A 20,183-nucleotide genomic window follows, 5' to 3' on the forward strand; every position below is an offset into this window, starting at 1 on the left:
CATCAAATGGTGGTTTTTCTTACCACTAAAAAAGTCTTTTCTAGGAATCATATATTCAAAGAGATTTTTTCTTCATTGAAATTACATTTCTGGTTATTGGAGATTCTATGTGGGTGTGCGTACTCACTTACCAATTCACTTTTTTTGGAATTAAAAATTAAATAGATGACTTTGTAATGCTCTGCCATTTAGCCTGATTGTTAAACTCATCCTATGGACCTCTTTTGTGGTCTATCTTACTCTTTTGACTAACGGCCAAAAAAGACCATGTTCTTTTAAGGTACCTAGAAGTACTTTGCGTTTCTCTAGCACCTTAATTTTTAAGCCATAAGGTCGTTCTTACTGAATTATCTTTTGTAAGTCCCATGTGGATTTACTTAGCCTTTTCCTTTTTTCTTGGGGGAAAAAAAAAGAAAAAAGAAAAAAAAAGTTAAAACTCAGTCCAAACCACCAGAAGAGGTATGTTTGGATGGAAACAAGTCAGCTTGAGTTTTTAATCTCACCCCTAATGCAAGTAAACTAAGCAGAAAGTACATATTTTATTATTTGTAAAGTTCAGTTTAGTCAACTTTGTAAAGGAGATTTCTAATAGATATTATGCTTGAGTTCTATTCATTAAGGATTATTTACTTCCTCTCTGCTAATCAGTTAAAGATCGTATCACAAGGCAACTCAAATTTTCTTTGGGGGCGCCGGGGAGGAAGGAGGATGGGATTATTTTCGTGCCTTTATTTAAAAAGTGTTACCTTCGAATATGACTCCAAATCTTGAATTCTCCGTAACTATGTAAAATAAAAACAATAAACTTGTACAGTGTGAGTTGGTGTTTTTAAACTAAAATGCAAGTAGTTAATTCAGGGTGCTAGCAGCCAATTTTGTTTACTGATCTTTTCTGATTGTTGTTTTCTTGATAACTGAGCAAGCCACTGAATGGCTGTTTGAGCCCAGGCGCCACAAACATAAACTTCACAGCTTACAATGTCCCAAGTCGTGATGGAGGATCTCTCCACACCTCCCGGGGACTTCTGAAGTGTAGACAGAGAAGTTGGTTCACAGGGAGCAAAGGAGGGGGAGGGGAGGGAGAGAAGCCTGCTGAGTGTTTGCTGTGAGCATTGTTACTATCACATCCTTTAATTTTTATGGTGCTTAAGTTGTTGGCTCTGAGAAGCCAGTTTCTGTCCCTTGGAGAGTCCGGTTTCTTCCCAAAGCCACACTAAAGACTACTTGATTCTTTTTATTCTTTGAAAATGTATTTTGCAAATCTTTCTGCTTGATGATCCCTCTACAGAAGTGCTCAGCAGTGATAAGCAAAGCATTGTAAAAAGACAACCACTCCCCCCACCCCCCAAAATGGAATGCCTAGATTTGGGGGGAAAGATGCGGGAGTAAGATTACTTTTCTCCAGGTGGAAAGAAAAGAAGCACTGACCTGCCCTTTACGACAGCCCTGTGGGAGATTCTGCTGAGCGCTCTCCACACTTGGGATCCTCTTAACATTCTATTGATCTAAAGTTCCTATTCCTTTCAGGGTGATGTTATTTGTGGAATTGATTACGTGGGTGACTTATTTTTGCCCGTCGTCCTAGTGGTTCTCCCCTCTGGTGCGTTTCCTAAGTCCAGCAGGCAGGGCAGCACCTGTCTGCACTCAGGTTTGGTATGGGTGGGTGCTAGGAATAGGAGACAGGACACTGGTCTAACCAGCCCCGCGACTCGCTCAGGCGAGTCAGCCCTTGATCCCTTGAAGAAGGGACAGTCGTGGTCCGGGAGAGGAAAAAAGGGTGTTGCTGGGCCCTTCTCTTTCAGGACTTGATCAGGTTGGCAGATCTGGAGGGCTAATCCAAACAAGGCGCTTGACTTGTGAGGTCGCGAGTCTAGACAGAGCTGGTGGCTCGGCGGCTCCTTATCTTACCCTGGAATCAGCCGAAGAGGCGCTCCCTGGCCCACAGCGCGGCGCAGACGGCACAACAAACACAGCACCTGAGGCTTTACAGCTCGCTTTATTGTTTAATGGGGAATGCTGCAAAACAGTCATTTGTTTTCTCGGCCTCGAACCCCGGCTGCTTAGAGTTGCACAGGCCATGAACGCTGCGTGGGGGGTGTGTGCCAGAGCCTCGCAGTCGCTCCGCGGGTGCGGGAGGGCGCGCGCAGAGACCCTCCTGCTCCCTCCCCTTCCTCCCAAGCCCTCTGCTGCGAGGGCCTGCAGGAAACCCAACCGCTGCACTGTTCTTTATTCCGAACCCCGGAGATGGAAGGACTGTGGGAGAAAGCTTAAGGCGAGGTGTCTTGGACTAATCCCGTATCTCCTCTGCTGCCTAGAAATGACAATTCTCTGTGCTGTAGCCACTTATGGTTTGCGGAGTCTGTGGGCTCTGACTCAAGGGCGATCAATAAAAACGTTTAGTTCAGTAAGAAGCTGCTTTATTGCTCCCCCCAAATGTACCGAGAAAGATGCATCACCATCTTGGACAGGATGGAGTGTCCTTTCTTTCTCCGTGAGCGCAAAATCGTGGCGTGACTTTCCAGTGTTTCTGTGAGGACTTCCCTGGGCAAAACATGGAAGCCTTCCTTGATTCTCTTGCTGGCCCTCACCACAGAAGCTGGCACTGTCATCCACTTGGGAGCAAAGGGACCATGGGGACAGAGCTTGCAGTGCCCTTTTTGGAATGACGGTCAAGCTTGTGGCTCTCATTTTAAATTAATTGAGCGAAATTAAGTAAATTATAATTTTGCTCCTTCCCTATGGGATTTTTTTCTTGTTTCAAAAAGGAGAGTTCCTAGTTACATCTTGTTATTCACTATTCTAGTTTGCAAACAACACTATATGTATATATGTGTGTGTCATTGGTATGAAATAGGTAATACCGACTCTTCGAAAAGTAACCAAAAATGTAGGTGAGAGCAATTTGGTTATGTGCCTAATGTGGTGGTAATATACCCACCACCATCTATCTCCCAGCTTTGGAGATACCGAAAACCCACGACACGCTTTCTTTTCCCCTGCCTGGTTTCAGTCTCACAACTCTGTCAGATGAAAAAGCCCTGACCAAGACAAAATCCAAGTTTCATGAAATTGAAGGATTTCTGAAGGGAGATGGAAAAAAGAAAAAAAGAATAACATTTCTATCTCTAGAAAATAATCCTTAACTCAGGCAATGACTTTTCTTTTTCTCATGGGTAAGAGCTGCTGTTTATTTTGATCTGTCACAAATACAAAGTGTTGTTTGAAACTTGTTAAACCTAGCAGGTATACGGAGATAATAAGAGACAGGCCACTGAATATGATAAAGTAAAATATGGTGGGAATTAGTTTTTAAGGACGGAAAGATTTTACTTTTTCCCAATGGCTTTTTAATTAATATTTCTTCAAAATGTTATATGTATTTTCTCACGATTCTGTACTATCGGTTTTTCAATGTACAGTAAAGATATGACTGGCAAATTGTTGTTTGTGCAAGTTCAATACTGTAGTTACTATGAAATTTAAATTACTTACATTCTCAATTAGTTTTAAACAAGGTTTCTTTCCCTCATTAAAAACAAAATTGCCCAATCCTAGGTAAAAAAACATCTTTTGTCTTAAAAACTGCAATAATTACTTATTAGAACTATTAATTTTTAAAATTATATACAGAAAGTTTAGTTTAGAAACAGGGTTAGCAAAGGAAAAGATACATTTGATTGGTGGGGGGAGGACTAGAAAGAAATAGGAAAAAATTATTTAGATTTCCAAAAAGAGCATATATACTTTGAAATAGCATATTTTAAGTAATAAAGAGAAAAAGTACTAAAGAGCCAAATAGTGAAAATCTCATTTTAAACTCAGAATAAAATTGATAGTTCTTTAAAATTTTATATCAGTAGTTTAATAATTTTTCTTATGGGAAATCCATTCTCAAGAAGAAACACTTTAAATAAAAATAACCTGGTAACTTAAATAACATTTAAGATTTAATTCATAAAACAAAATGAATGACTTTATTTGTAAAATACAGTAATTTGCTTTCACTAATAATGAGTGCTAATGTCTAAAAACATTAAGTGTGGAAAATATGGATTATCAGTTTCTAGAGAATGAAAATGCTTAGTAAATTCTGAGATCATTCATTTACTTTATTCAGTAATATATGGAAATATTTTAGAGGTTACTACTTAAAATTCTGTTTCCTTATCAAGATATGTTTCATACTTTAAAACGATGATGTATCCTTGAAGTCATTAGAACTTCAGAGACACTAGTCACTTTTACATTTTATGCATGGCCAAATTTCTACCTATTCACCAGAAGTTGAACATGTAAAGGATAGAATATCACCAGTGAAAACTAACCTTTTAGTTCTATTATCCCATCAATGGATTCATAAGTCTTATTAATGTTAATGGAAAATGTCTTTATATGTCATGTGCAAAACAGGGCTTGGAAATATTTTACCTAGCAATGTCTTTGTAGCAAGTATGCTAGGGCTAAAACGACCTAAGAAATGATTTCAATCACATTTAGGCCCAGATAATATGTTAGTCTCATAAGTGAAAATGAGCATATGAAGTGGTAGGATTAGAATTGACTTAAAAATGAATGAATGAATGAATGAATAGATAAATAGATAATAAATAAATAAATAAATAGATAGATAAATAAATAGATAAATAAATAGAAAGCATTATAGAAAAAAGAGGCCTGGAAATACCCCTCCCACCAAACCTGTTAGAGTTTTAGATGTGACCCTTAGTTAGTTAACTCATAGTTTGGGAATATTCCTGCCAGACAAATGGTATAGCTTATCAACCAGTGAGATATTGGACCAAAGTTGATATATACTACTTATTTACCATATAGGAAGTTGTTCCTACTGAATTATTTACTGGAATTTGAGTGATGCTTTGTTTATTTGTTTTCATTTTGTAATGGTGATGGGCTTATGAAAGTCTTATGGATTAATGTATGCATTTTTAATGCGTATCATGGCAGCCTTTGGCCGTGGCATAGAGTTTTCTCTAGGGCAAAGCTCTGGTATTAGAATAGAATCTGTAACATTAAGAAATAAGTGATGCTTTCAGTTTTATAACTGAAAGCAACAAACAAGACAAACAGAAACTCACAGACGCACACTACAATTTAGCTCTTGCAAGAGAGTTAAGGTTACAGGGGGTCAAATAAATGGTGACAGAAGGAGATTTGACTTTAGGTAGTGAACACACAATACAATATACAGATCATATATTATCGAATTGTACACTTGAAACATATAATTTTATTAACCAATGCCACTTCAATAAATTTAATAAAAAATAATAAAGTACAAAAATTCAAAAGATTTAGCAATTCATAAGCAGAATTATATGGCAAATAAAGTTTGTAAAGAACTCCACCCCCCCCCCCACAAAAAAAAAGAATTGAGTGATGGTCCAAGAGTGTAAATGATGAATGTTGTTCATCATGAATTCTGTTTTGGTTATTCAAGTTAAAATCTTCATGATTCTTCTAAAATCATAATCCAGACTAAGAATATTTTAAATCTTTATAGGGAATATCAAGAAAGAAGTCAGTTTGTCCTAGAGCAGGAGATGCATAGTTGTTTCTGCCATGACATAACACTTTTATGCCTGTAAAGCACTTTACAGTCATTAGTTATGTATGAGAGCCAGCAAAATCCATTTTCCTAATGACCTCTGTACCTGTTTCTCAGCACAATTCTCAATTCCCTTGTCTTTACTTCATATGTGTAAGAGCAGAACATCAAAGAAGCAATACTTTGTCCTTGACTTCAGTGAGGACTATGGTACATCAGAGAGTGGAAACCGTTTTATAGACATGCTCAGTGATGTCCACTTTCATTAGTTCCAGAAATTCAGGGCAGATGCTGAATGGATAAAGCTGGGGGTGGGGAGAGCAATGAGCTAACAAAATTGTAATTTATCTTCTTAACGCAGCAACTCTCAAACTTTTTGATGTCAGAGCCCCTTTACACTCTTTGCAATTATTGAGAATCTCAAAGAGCTTTTGTTTATGTATGTTATATCTAGTAATATTTACTGTATGATAAATTAAAAATGAGGATTTTGAAACATTATTCATCTAAAATAACATACTACATGTTAACTTAAATAACATTTTAATGAAAAATAACTAGATTTAAAACAAAAAAATTAGAAGAATGGAATGGATTTGGGGTGTTTTTTAGCAAATCTTTTAAATATCTAGCTTCATAGAAGACAGCTTAATTCTCATATCTGCTTCCTTATTTAATCTGTGGCAATATCACACATCATGTACCTTCTGGAAAACTCCATGTCCATTTGTGAGAGAATGAAAGTAAACAGGTAAATAATGTCTTAGCATTATTATGAAAAGAGTTTTGACCTCACAGACCCCTAGAAAAGTTTTCAGGGACACTCCCTCAGAGGTCCCCAGAACAAATATTACGAACCTCTGCCTTGAAAATGGGCTTTTACAAAAGGATTATAGAGAAGCAATTGCCTAAGGGAATTTAATTGCTTATATTAATGCTCTAGAGATACAGGTTTGTTTTTAAGTCAAGTCTAGGTCACAGTTTTATTTTGTGACTTTTCAATTTTATCATCAAACACCGATCTGAAAATCACTTATATCCAGGGCCTTAGAAAAAAAAATATTGTGATGTTATAAAACTGAAAATTTAAGGCTTCTTTCTGAAAAACTCGAAGAGAGACAGACACATGAATGTGGACTGGTGTAGGTAAAATGTGCTGGGCTCCTTTATCTTTTAGAGATTGTTTTTTAACCATTTTCCTAGTGAAGTTGTGGAGGATGATGAACACTGAAATCCATAACAAATAATTCAGATTTGACATAGGTGGGAATTGCTAGCCACAGCATTTCGAGACAAGGAATTAAAAGTGACAGTTATAATTTGGAAAAATTACTTGGCTTTTGGAATGAGATAAGCTTGTGAGATGAAAGACTGAAAGCTGGAAAAATAACAAGGATCATAGTAGTTCAGGCATGGGATGGACCTTTTTATAGTTGTCATGAAGAGAAAGGAAGGAACTGTTTTGAGAGAGAGTCTGAGAAATCGACTGCTGTGGAGGAGACTGGCAGTTGTCCATCAGAATTTGTTTTCCTCTTTGAAAGCATACGGCTAGTTCGCGTATTCATGTTTCTTTACTGGTGGGTTGGCTACATGACCACATCCTTGCCAATGGAATCTAAGCAGAAATTATGTACATTATTCTAGGTATAGGCATGTTCCTTCTTCATGTTCTCTTTTTCCTTCCAACTGGCTAGAATCCATGGAAGTCCAGCTTTAACTGGGCAGATGATGAAAGTGCCGTATGGGTATAGTGGAACAACATGATGGAAATAACCAGTGTCCTAAATAACATCAGGGAAGGGAGCTGTCTGCTGGCTGACCTGAAACATTCAGCTCAAAACTACAAGTGAGAAATAATTTTTTATCTTCTTTAAGCCACCGAATTATTATCGGGCCTATTTATTACATCAGCCTAGCCTTACCTAGTACAATAGGCTGCAGACTAGAGCTTGAGAGAGTAAGAAGTCAAAGGTGACTCTAAAGTCCTGAATGAATCATGCATTTATTCACGAGTTCTTGCCCTCATGAATCTTATCTTTTTGTGGTACATTCAAATGACATACAAATAAATGCCCACCATAATGAAGGTAGTGATAGATGCTATGAAGAAAAAAATCAAGCAGATAAAAGGGACAGGAAATTTGAGGTAGAGTGATCAAGTAAGGCTTCTCCAAGGAAGTGACTTTTGAAGAGATGGTGAGAACTTGAAAAAGTGAAAATGAGATATGTATATACTGCATCAATCCTATATTGAAACTGTGTATTTGAGTTTTGATATGTCCTTGATGTATGTGGGACTATACATAAAATATGGATCAATGTTAGAGAGATATCTGTTAGTTATTTACTTATATAACTTAGTGAAAACAAAAGAATCTATGTAGAATTAAAAAGCAGGAAAACAGGAATAATGGCAATTCTTCAAAGATATGTTGGAAGGAAAGAGACTGGAAAGTTGTAAGGCAAAAAGAAAGACGTATAAGTGTGAGAAATAGGTGAAGCGATCAGGGTAGTAATGAAGAAAAATAAAAGACAATAGAAATGTCTCAGGAACTAAAGCCAGAAGTCTTCAAAGGGGCAGGTATGAAAAGCTGTGCCCCATACATCAGAAAGATCAAGGAAGATAAGGGCAGAGAAAATGCCTTTGAACTTGTCTGAATTGAGATCATTGGATACCATAAAGAGGCCAAGATGGAAGCCAGATTTAGGAGGGGATTTAAGGGGAAATATTTTAAATATAGTTCATCTAACTCGTCACCATTGTTATTGGACATTTATTGAGTGCAGTGATTCTATAGAGCTCTACTCTGATAACCAAAGTATTCACTGAGTCCAGTTACCACGTTTGTGAAGAATGACAGAAGAAGTATCAGAGTCTGGTAATTCTATTAATCCTTTTTGATGAGCTCTGGAGGGCAGAATTACCTAAAATGTTTTTAACCCCTTTGGCTCTCTGGCTTTGCTGAATTCAGGAAGACTTGAAAATCTACAATCTAGCAGACAAACCAATCAGATGTTAAAATCCTGGAGGCTAGAACTAAGGTGTCAACAGAAAGTGAGTATGGATAGACAATTATCCAGTAATTATAAGTATCTAGGCAAAAATCTAAGAGAAAAGGGCCTATTGCCATGTTGTAAAACTGTTTGAGAGGATAGCAATTTGTTTAATTTTGTTGACACTAGGCTAAAATATGTGATGTTTTATCAGAAGGCAATATTTCTTGGGCTGTATGTTACCAGCTGAAAAGACTGGGGGGAGAAAAAAACATGTTTGAAAACCACATGAAATAAAGAAAAAAAAATCAGTTGAGCATTAGAAATTCAGGTAGCAAGAAGCAAAGTCCTCATATATTTTGAATTGTGACTCGTGATCCAGCTGATATTTTGTTTTGTCAGTCTGAAAACACTGGGGAATCAGAAGATATACCGTTTTTTATCACTGAGGTGTCCATATTAAGAGAAAATCAGTGATAATATCTGTCATAATTTGCCCCTCCTGCAATGGATTCCTATCGAGACTGTGTATTTTCTCTTAGTTTTATTTTACTCTGTGTGAAATGGTAGGGCATATACAACTATAGGAGTGCCTGTAATGAGAGCCCAGTTGGCGGGCGCAGTGGGACGGGAAATAAAAACTGAAACTAGTAACACATGCAAACATATTACATTAGTAATTATTCTAGTTCAAAATGATTTTAAAAGATTAATTATCCCCCACTCAATACTTTGGAGTATACACAAGAGGATGAAACAAAATCTTAAGGAATGAATAGAGGAAGAGAAAAGCCTTAATTGATTTTGAGGGTCAGTGTGAAAGAAATAGGAAAGAAACACTCATCTAATGGATAAATTCACAAGATTTAGTATGCAAAAGTGTGTCTAGACAAAGCAATAGACATCAGTAGGATAGCTGAAATAGTTTTAAAAATGTTTAGTCATGGTGATTTCTTTAATTCTGTTTTTCCTCCAGAATGATAAGGATTCGATCTTTTTCCCTCTAAGCTCTAATTTGGGGATGATTGTTTAAGTTCCTAAAGCAATAAAATGAAGACATTTCCATAATTGTAAAGGTTTTAGTTATTTTATTCCTTATAGAATCCAGAATTGGCATCTAAAATGTTTTCTAATCTATGATTTTTTTCTGAATGAAATATCATTTGTGTTCACCCCATGCACTTTCTAAAGTGCGTATCATGAACAAAGTATATTAATAATGGAAACATACTTTACCTCTTATAAATAGATTCATTTGATATCACCTGATACTAGTTGTATGTTTTCAAAGACAGTCTTGATTGTCTTTATGGGGAAAAAAATGCCACAGCAATCCAAACTACACTTATTTTCAGAAAATTGATTTTCTTCTAGAGAGAAAGAAACATTTCTCTTCAAAATGAATGATGAAAATCTATTTTTATACTTGAGAGTTAATGAGAATCATTGTCTTCCCCACCCTCTACTATCTAGAATGGTAGCCTAAATTGCTCACTATTGCTTAGCAAGAATACATAAGCAACATATTCTGGAAAATTGTAAAGTTAAAGATCTTGCTTTTATGAGGCATAATGAAATTAACTATCTTAGAAAGTGACATGCCAGGATAAATTCATGACAGTCAGTCACTCTAAAGAGTCTCCAAATCTCAGTATTGAACCTCTATAGCAAGCCACTCATAAGCCAGATGGGCAGCTAGATGGCAGAGGGGGTGAATGAGAACTTTTATGACACCCTCTCTTAAATTTAGTAATGTCCCAACTGTCCTCAGAGGCCTTATTTTGAATGGGTCAGGCTTCTTTTCTGAGCTGTAGACACTGATCCTTAGCAAATATTCTCGTATTGGTAAATATGAATAAATGGATACAAAATAAGAGAAAGACAAGGAGACTTTTGAATCATTATTGCAGTTTAATTTTGTTATTAGTAAAATTATCATATATTTGAACAGCCAGGCAGGGTTGGGAACCAAGTGTGAGGCAGTTGAGAAAATGGTTCTTTCTTCCTGTTGCCACTGAAATGAAAGTTACAGGCATTTGGCTTTCTAAACTCTTCTATGATAGCTACCATTCAATGGTTGTCTTCTATGTCCCAGGCACCAGCCTAGATAATTGTTTTGTATTGTTCTTCATTCTCATCTATAAACATGTAAGATAAGGGTATCCCATTTTGCAGAAGAGGAAATCTCTAGTCAAGAGAACTTGCCAAATATCTCATCAAATTTGTGGATATGGAAACAAAATTACATTTAAATTAATTGCATTGATAATTTGTATAGCAATGTTTAACTTTAAGAGTTGCATTTTGACATCGTGAATAATTTTTCCTTGAAAAGCAAAGCCTCCAGATCTTCAAAAACTGAGACCATTCTAGGTGCAACAGTATTTATGGTTATTATTGCATTCCAACTATACAGGTCACTTTGTTTCTGGAATGCACTCTGTTTTGTTTTGTTTTTGTCTTCTTTTACCACCCCCTTCCTGCCTTTGGCCCTCCATGGGGATTATTTCCTAACCATGCACCATTCATCTGGCTAATCCAAACTCATCCTTCCATTTTCCAGTTCAGACACCGGTTCTTCAAGAAGCCAAGGTCATGCGCTCCAGCTATGTGCTCCCATAACAGACTGCATTTGCCCGCTTGCATGTTTGTATCCCCCACTTGTCTGCAGACCCCCAGAGTGTCTATTTTCTTCAGCTTTGCATCACCAGCACCAGCGCAATGCAGAGTAGGTATTCATATATTTATTTACTGTATAAAAATTTCGGTGAGTCAATATCAGACCTGCCAAAGTCAAGTGAGAACTGCACCGCTTTACTAAGGGCTAAGGGTAAGGGAAAGAAGAGAAAAGAGGGCTTTTTCAGAATGATGACTATTGTAACTCACTTAAAATGATGAGAGGGAGAGATTGGAGATAGAGATGAAGAGAGAGAGGGACAAGGACAGAGACAAGGAGATAGAGAGGCAGAGAGTAGGAGAGAGGGAGAGAGAAAGGGTGAGCAAGAGCGATAGCCCACAGGCTGTAAATTAGTGGTTAAGGGCAGGAAGTCAGGCCGTCGTGGATACAGATACTTGCTGTTTGATCTTGGGCAACTTACTTGGCTTCTCTGAACCACAGTTTCCACATGTTTAAGAAAGGCTTGTTGGACAAGTTTGATGTGTGCCTACTGTGTAATAAATCCTGTATGTGGGACTATTATTAAGAAAAGTGTGAGAAAAGCATTATTCTCTTGAATCAATTTACTTGGTTCTTTGCATCTTTTCTTTGTTCCCTGTTGTGATGGATGCTGAGTCTTTATATTTTCTTGTTTTTTGGTGGGATGGAAAATGCATTGATTTTACATTTATTTTCTTTTTGGTTGTTACTATTTCCTTCATGAAAATGCTGTTACGCATGTACTTTCATGGATTCCTTTAACTGTGTAGAATATGCAACATTAAAGGGATTTTAGCAAATAATTAAAAGATAGTTTTTAAAAATCATACCACACTAGCAAAACCTATTTCTTTCTTTGTATATTTCTTGCCACAAACACAGATTCTTACATAGTTATGGTTATAGTATGTATGTATATAACATTCTTTTTTTTTTTTTTTTTGCTTAATGTCTTATAATAAGCATTATCTATGTGTACTTCCAGAATCAAAATATCTTGGGAAAATTGCTTTGTTATATCAGTGGTTCCTTAAGCTTTTCTCATTGGTTATCTTTGTACAATCTAAATGCAATATTCCATTTAATATTATTGTATATATTTTATCATTTCATCACATTTCTTGTGGCACAGATTCCTCACCTTTTTAATTATGGCAAAATATTCAAAAAGTTTATGAAACAACTCCTAACAGAGTCTCTGGTACAATATAGTAGCAGAGGCTTATTGTCCCCGGCTTAACACTGATTATGTGAAAGAATAGTGTGTACCTCTAGAAAGGCTAGCAATTCTGCCATCAGATAAATGATTGCAGCCTTCAGTGGGCTGGCTCCCTTTATTTTAGCTACTGGTTGCAGAGCTGAGAAACAGAAGCCTGCATGGAGAATGAGGGCCCAGATTTTTTTTTTTTTTAACTGAAATGTCAAGCAATGTGACTATGCTGGCAGAAGACGACCCCCTGCGAGATGTGATAAGCCCCAGGCCTGCTCCACACACTACAGTGAAAATGCCGTGGGAGGGCTTCCCAGGCTGATGGAACTAATGACAGTAATAGCTCTGGGTAATTTGTCTTTTTCCTTACTGTGCACATTCTCTACATGTGGTGCACTTTACACCTACCACCAGGCTCACATCTGGAATGCTATGACCCTCTCAGTCCTGATTCAGATAGGTTGAATTCTGCTGTAAAGTAAATCTGACCTCTAATTTTCTTAATAATTCAGGATTATGCTAATGTTACTCAGCAACCAGTGCTGAATGAAACAGGAGCACCAAAGAATACTTAAACCCTTGTATTGGAGGGATGACCAAGCTTTCCTTGCATATTTGGTTATAATTTTTTTCTGTATATATATCATTCTAATAGAGAAGACAGGAATTTAGAAAATGTGTAATTTATATTTTTATGCATTCTTTCCGGTTCTAGGACATCCTCTGCTTAAGAAGATATTTTCTGGGTTTTTTTTCCCCCCCTTTGGTAAACAGTTTTTCTTCTAAGGATTTATAAGAATACTAATGATAGGTTTGGGTTTTTAATTCTAACTGTAAAAAATACTTAGATAGTTAAAGAGACTGACAAAATAATTTCAGGGATAGATAAAACAGACTTCCCAGCAGCTTAATCTCATAAATGCAGAGTGCTTTCAGGAAGATTTTGACAATAAAAATCCTTTTTTAGTGCTGCTTCCATAGCAAGGTTATACTTTTAATGTTGTATTTATGTCTTATATTTTCTGTATTTATATAAAAAGTAGCTGTATTATTAAAAGTGCAAACATCTGAACATATCTTTTAGAAAACCATAAATGATCTTAAGTTTTAAGAAATGTTTGTACTACATGAAAAGGATTGGCTCTTCAGTCCTAGCTTTCTGTGATAAAGGGGGAATAAAAGTATCTCCATAAATTAGTATGTGAAAGATTCCCCAGAGAGCAAGAGCAAGCCATTGTGGAGGTACAGAACCACACTTATTTGCCAGAAAAAAAGATGTGTACTCATTAGTATGGGTATCTGAATCAATCTGTCAAAATATTTATAAAGTAACTTCTAAATTATAAATACACAATGTTATTATTTTCTTCTTCAGCTCAGGTCCAAAAAGGTGCTAGCAAAACGTTTTGTTTTGAGCACTAAAGATAGTTCACGGAAACATAGAAATTACAAATTCTTTATATTAGTTAGTAATTTGTTTCTCACAAATAGTGTAGAGACTGTAAACATTTTTTTCCTATAAATAATATCTGTCGCTATAAATTGGTCAACAAAAAAATAATTCATCAGTCATGTTCAGTCTTTTGTGGCACCTCTGACTATTGTCTCTATTGTCAGTTTGAAGGCAGAGAGTTTGCATCTTCAAGTTTTGGGCCATCTCAGAATTTAACCAAGAACAGTCCCCAAAGACCACTCAAAAAATTCCTTCTGTATCTTCTGGATGGATGGTACAGATGAATTCCAGAAAAGAATTTTTTTCTAACTTAGACATCCCAAGAGGTAGACATCCATTGGTTTAGGATAAAACCAATTAAATTAGGGAAGGAGAGACAGGGAGGAATGACATGTCTCAATGCCTTCGCTGGACCATTGCCTTGTGCTGGGTCTGAGTTTCTAGGAAGGATTGCTTCAGGAGAAAAGCATGATCATCATTATCTCTGGGTAAAACAAAGCAAGTGTCAAGAGGGCTGTCGGGGAGGCAAAATTATGACAGGTGTTGTGTATTGAGCTCTCTTGGGCTGCAGCCCTTTGGGCAAGATTTGTGCACAGAGTGGTGCCTTCTGTCTACATGACAGATAGTGTAAAGTGAGGTTGCTGAGAGCAGCTGAGCTCAGAGGTTTGAGATTGGATGAAGGTCTTCAGCATTTTGAATATTACAAGCTCTTTTATATTTATGATGCTTTAAGATATTTAACAAGAACAGTCCCCAAAGAACAACAAGTTAGATAGTATCCATGTGATTTCAGCAGAATCTATGAACGGTGAAAAATCAGTTAGCTCATTTCACTGAATCAGGTGATGGCCCAGTAATGAGAAGTGTACAAGGACACCCTGTTCATGACAAGATCGAAGTTGACCACACCATCTGTTTTTACCAATATCTTTTGTTTATTGAGCCAGGGCCCTCATTGTATCATCTTACACACTCCTCACAACAGCTCCAAATGGTCCATGTTATTACAGAGAAGAAAGCTGAAGATCAGAGAGGTTCGTTCCTGGGAAGTTTATAAGATGTGAACTTAGATTTGTCTGACAGCAAAACCCTCCACTTGCTGGTCTTGTCTCTCATCCTGTAATTCACCCTTCATGCTATTCCCTGGCCCCATCCCCAGCAGTTGTGGTTTTACTCTCAATAGACAGCAGAGTTCTAAGAAAGCAAAGGTCTGTACAAAGAATCAGGCATTTAGGGCAGGAATCCCATTTATTCCAGATGAGTGACCTTGGGCAGTTACCTAACCTCTCCAGGTCTCACTGTTCTCCTTGATAAACTGCGGATAATCCAAACTCATAGAAATCTGAGTGAGAGAATCAGATAAACTGCTGAGAACAGCAGGCACTCTATGAGTGCCATGCATTAATTTATAATGGAAACCTCCTAGTCAAAATTGGAAAAGCTTTTTCTTTCCTACAGGAATCTGAAGTAGAGGTCTTTATAAAAACATATTCCTTTTTTTTAGAAGCCTCATAAAATTGAAGCACATTTATACATAAAAGACATATTTATTTACATTTTTATAAAACATGGCCTCTTAGGATATTCAATACTTTTTGGATACAGTTATTATATGTAAAATAGTACTTTGGAATATTTTTTCTTTAAACAAATTTCTTTAGTTTGTAAAAATGGTAAGCATGGCATTTTGATTTAGAAAGTAGTTAAGCTTTTATAGCTGATTTAGCTGATTCTTGAGAAATTCTGATAATCATTTATCTTGAGCCGCTTTCCATTACCACCTTTCCATGAGAGGTGCTTCTTTGCATATTGAAGGTGGAATGGGGATGCCAACTAGTCCTTCAGAGAAGAGAGCTTGCTGGGAGTATTTTGGACACCATCGGCCATTAGGTTTCTGTGGCCTCGTTGATTTAGCATGTTTATTGAACTCCTAACAGTATCTAAATTCTGTGAGATTACAAGGATATGAAAAAAAGGCCCTTTGACCTAAAGCAGCTTATTGTTGAGTAAGGGAACTGAAGCATTATATGTAAACAAATATAAACCTGTGTGAGGGGGGAAAACTGAGTTCACGGGAGAAGGGATCTCTTCAACCTAGGGCTGAGGCTTCATAGATGACCGATTTTTTAAACTTGGTTATAGAGTAGATATAATTGGATGAAGAAAAGGGAAAGACATTTTGGGTGAAAGAAGGAAGGAATAAAATAAACAAAGAGGGTAATAGAGTGAGGGCTGTGTGCAGGGAACAATAAGTCCTGTTGTGATGACCATGAGGTGAGTTTTCACCTCCAGCTGTAGCAGAATCACATGAAGTGTTTTATTAAACATATATAACCCCAGGTCCCACCCCAACCTCCCAAAAGTCTGTTTTATTCCCCCTGGGATGAGGCCCAGGAAACGGCATATTTGAAATGGATCCCAGTTAATTGGAACCACTGAGAAACAGACAAGTCTGAGTAACTGGAAGTAATGGAATGGTTGGAACGTAGACATGTGATTCTTAGCCCAGGCTGTGCATGCATTAGGATCACATGAAGTGGTTATCCTTCCTTTCCTTCCCCCCTTCCTCTCTCCCTTCCTCCCTCCCTTCCTTCCTTCCATCTTTCACTTTTTTACTTCTTCTTCTTGTCCTCTTCCTCCTGCTCCTTCCCTTCCCCGCTTTATATCTGAGCACCAGGCCAATTAAATTAGAATCTTTGAGGGTGGGGGTCTTTGTATCAATTTTTGGTATATATTTTTTACTTTTTATTAGGGAATATTTTAAATATATATATAAAAGTAGGCAGAATAGTATAGTTGACACCCACGCACCTAACCTTAACAAATGTTAACTCACGCCAGTCTTGCTTCATTTGTTTCCCTACCACCCTTCCCACCTTCTACATTATTTTGAAGCAAATCTTGGACATTATAAAATTTCATCTATGACATTTCAGTGTGTATCTCTAAGTAAGGACATAAAAGTACCACAATACCATTATGACACAGAATAATTTTTTAATACCATGGAATAACCAGTTGTGTTCTCATTTTTTTTGTTTCATAACTGTGAGTGTGTATGTGTATGATTTTTTACAGACTGTTCCAATCAAGATCTTGACAAGGTCCACATATTAAGGTTGGTTGATATGGCTGATATGTCTCCCTTAATCTATATGTTTCCTCTCCATTTCTCTCTCTCTCTACTCATTACAGCTTTTAGTTCTAGTTCCTTACATGGTTGTTAATTTTCACCTGTGTCCTTTCTCATGTCCTTTTCAGAAATGTTTCTCATCAGCATAGTCCATTTTGATTTTTATATCCTCTACAAAACTTTCCTTACCAATATATAACTTATGAAAATTTCTTTAGTAGTTCTGGCTTTTAAGCCTTTTATATTTTTGCACTGTTCTCTAAATTCTGTGTGTATGCTGCTCCTGAGTTCTCAACTAATTTGTTTGTTTCCTATTGTAATCCTCAATGAATTTAGAATAGTGCTAGAATCTAAGTACTCTGTAAATGATTATTACTTGAATTTTAGATTAAGAGAACCCTTCTGATATTGGATATTACCAAAACCCTCTTTAATTTGCTTTCCAATGGATCTGTCCAATCATAATTTACCATGTCTAAATGCAGCGGTTAAAGAAATCTGGTTAAATTCAGGAGAATCCTTGTTTGTAAGCATTTTTCTTAATTGCATTAAATCAGTTAAAAAGAAAGTATTTGTAATGGTCCAGCATAGTAAAAAACAAAACAAAACAAAAGCAACAGAGATGAGATGATCCAGAGTGTGTCATTAAGAGACCTCCTTCAATTTCTTTTAGGACCAGGTCATACTGGGGAGATCTCAAGGAGAGCCGGTAGTGTTTGTGTGAGGCAGAAAACTAAAGATGAATGCTAAAAGATGGAAAAGAGGAGAGAAAGGTAGTGCAATACTGGGACATCAGTATCAACTTAGATCTCTGGCTCTGAGTTAGCTTCCTATGACCTGGGAATGGGTACTTAGGAATTCTCAGAGGAGAAAGAACTAAAGAAACTCTTTTCTACTCATCCTTACTGACTGTTTCAGAAAGGGGTAAAGGCAAAGTAGGATGCTGGTAGGAGAGAGAGGGGGTGGGGTAGGGGTCATTCGAGGTCTCGGAAGAGAGAAAGAAGAGAAGGAGAAATGGAATTTGTATAAAAGCCTCTTCTCATGAACTAGTAGTGATCTTTGCAACATGTTTGAGGAGATTTGTACCCAAATGTGGGTAAACTAAATTCAAATTAACAGTGCCCATGAGATCTGGCTCTACTAGGAATACTTGTGGAATGCTCGACCATTTGGGGGTAGCATAATGGGGGTATCATAAATTATGAGATTTTTTTTCTGGGTAATGAGAGATGTATAAATTTTGTTTTGTTTGTCTGGAGACTGTCAACCTAGACTAAAGTGAACTTTGAAAGTCTACACTAATCTCCTATAAATGAAAAGGATTACAAAGGAGTTGACAGTGCATGTATATGGTAAGAAATGAGGCTTAGCAAAATGCATAGCAATTCATCAGTGAAAGCAATATTAGTGTACAGAAGTCTAAGGAGGCTATCATTATCAATAATTGTTGGAAACTGCTTGTTGACAGATTGGATTGTTTGTCATAGACAGTGACAAAATATAAGAATCTTGAACTTGTTGCATGCATTTTAAATTATTTATGTAAATATGTATATACACATTTTTAGTGAGACTAATTGTTTCCTGCATTATAAAGTTTCAAGATTTGTCTAATAAGGCCTGAAATCTTTTTACTAAATAGTGGAACTTATCATGACGTTTCTATACTCTAACATCCAATCATCTTAGTTTTAATGATTATATTTTCCTTAAATATTTTGATAGTAAAGCATCTTCAATGAATCAAAACTGACACTTTAATTTGAACTCTCCACTCTGAAAAGAGTTTGCAGTCAAAATTTGTCATTAAAAAAAACTAAATGAAATGAAAAATAATGATGTGCTGGCTTGCTCCTACAAGCATCTAGAATAGAAATGCTAAAGATACTGTGTTTTAATGCTTGGTTGGCTTCTTTTACTTCCATGCAGGGATTAAGTGGGAGGCAGCTCTCAGAGCAGTAGAAAGGGTCATGGCCTTAACTCAGAAGAATTGCATTTAAGACAGAGCCGTGTCACTTATCAGTGGGATGACTTTAAGTAACTTAGTTTCTTCATCTTTAAAATTGGGAATATAATAGTTATGTTACAGAGGCTTAAGACAATATTATGTGGAACAGTGTTACAAACAAAATCTTATGTAAGTGTAAGATTATGAAGATACGCTTCGTACATTTTCTGATAAATGGTATTGTTTATATTTGGGTTTTATAAAAATCAATATACATTTGCTTCATTATCTTACTGCAAAAGCAATATGTGGTGAAGGTGAAAAAAAGTAGAAAATTTTAAAAAGGCTAAAAAGAGGAACTGAGAATTACTCATAATCATTCCAAATAATATTATCATAGGTTTATGCCATTTTCATCTAGACTTCTACTTATGCAGATAGTTTTTAAAAGTATACCCTATTATTGCAGTGTGCAATGTATAATATGTAGTTCGTTCCTTTTCCCTTAATGTTATATTATGACCATGTTTTTACAATACATGTACTTTATAGGATTGCATAAGTTAGTATATACTTCTTTATGCAAATGAACCATATTTATAATATACTTAATCATTTCCCTATTAATTGAATAAAAACTTTAAGATATTTCCAGTCTCAAAGAGATGAATATTCTTTTTTATTAATCCTTGTACGCCATCACTAATATTCCTGGATGAAAAAGTAAACAGCATTTCCGTGAGGGTATTTTTAGATGAGATTAACATGTTAATTAGTGGACTTCTAGTAAAACAGATTGCCCTCCATATATAGGTGGGCCTCATCGAATCCGTTGACAACCTGAATAGAACAGAGAGACCAGCCCCTCCCGAGCAAGAGAGACTTCTCCAGCAGAGGGCCTTCAGACTTCTGCAACTTCAGCTCTTCCTGATTCTACAGAAGATAACCTTCGGACTTGAACTGGAACATTGACTCTCCTGGCTTTCCAGCCTGCTGGCCCACCCTCCAAATTTTGGACTTGTCAGCATCCATAATCCTGTGAATTACTTCCTTATAACAAATCTCTTACTTTATGTATGCACATGCTATTGGTTCTGTTTTTCTAGAAAACCCTAACTGATGCAGGAATGTTATTATAGTTTTATACAAAACCCTTCAAGCATGTTCTATCATAAAACTTTTTAGTTCATATGCTCTGCCTTCATGATTAGTCTCTTGGAATT

This window comes from Pteropus alecto, unplaced genomic scaffold (assembly GCF_000325575.1).
Source record: "Pteropus alecto unplaced genomic scaffold, ASM32557v1 scaffold73, whole genome shotgun sequence".
In the NCBI taxonomy this organism is placed as follows: Eukaryota; Metazoa; Chordata; class Mammalia; order Chiroptera; family Pteropodidae; genus Pteropus; species Pteropus alecto.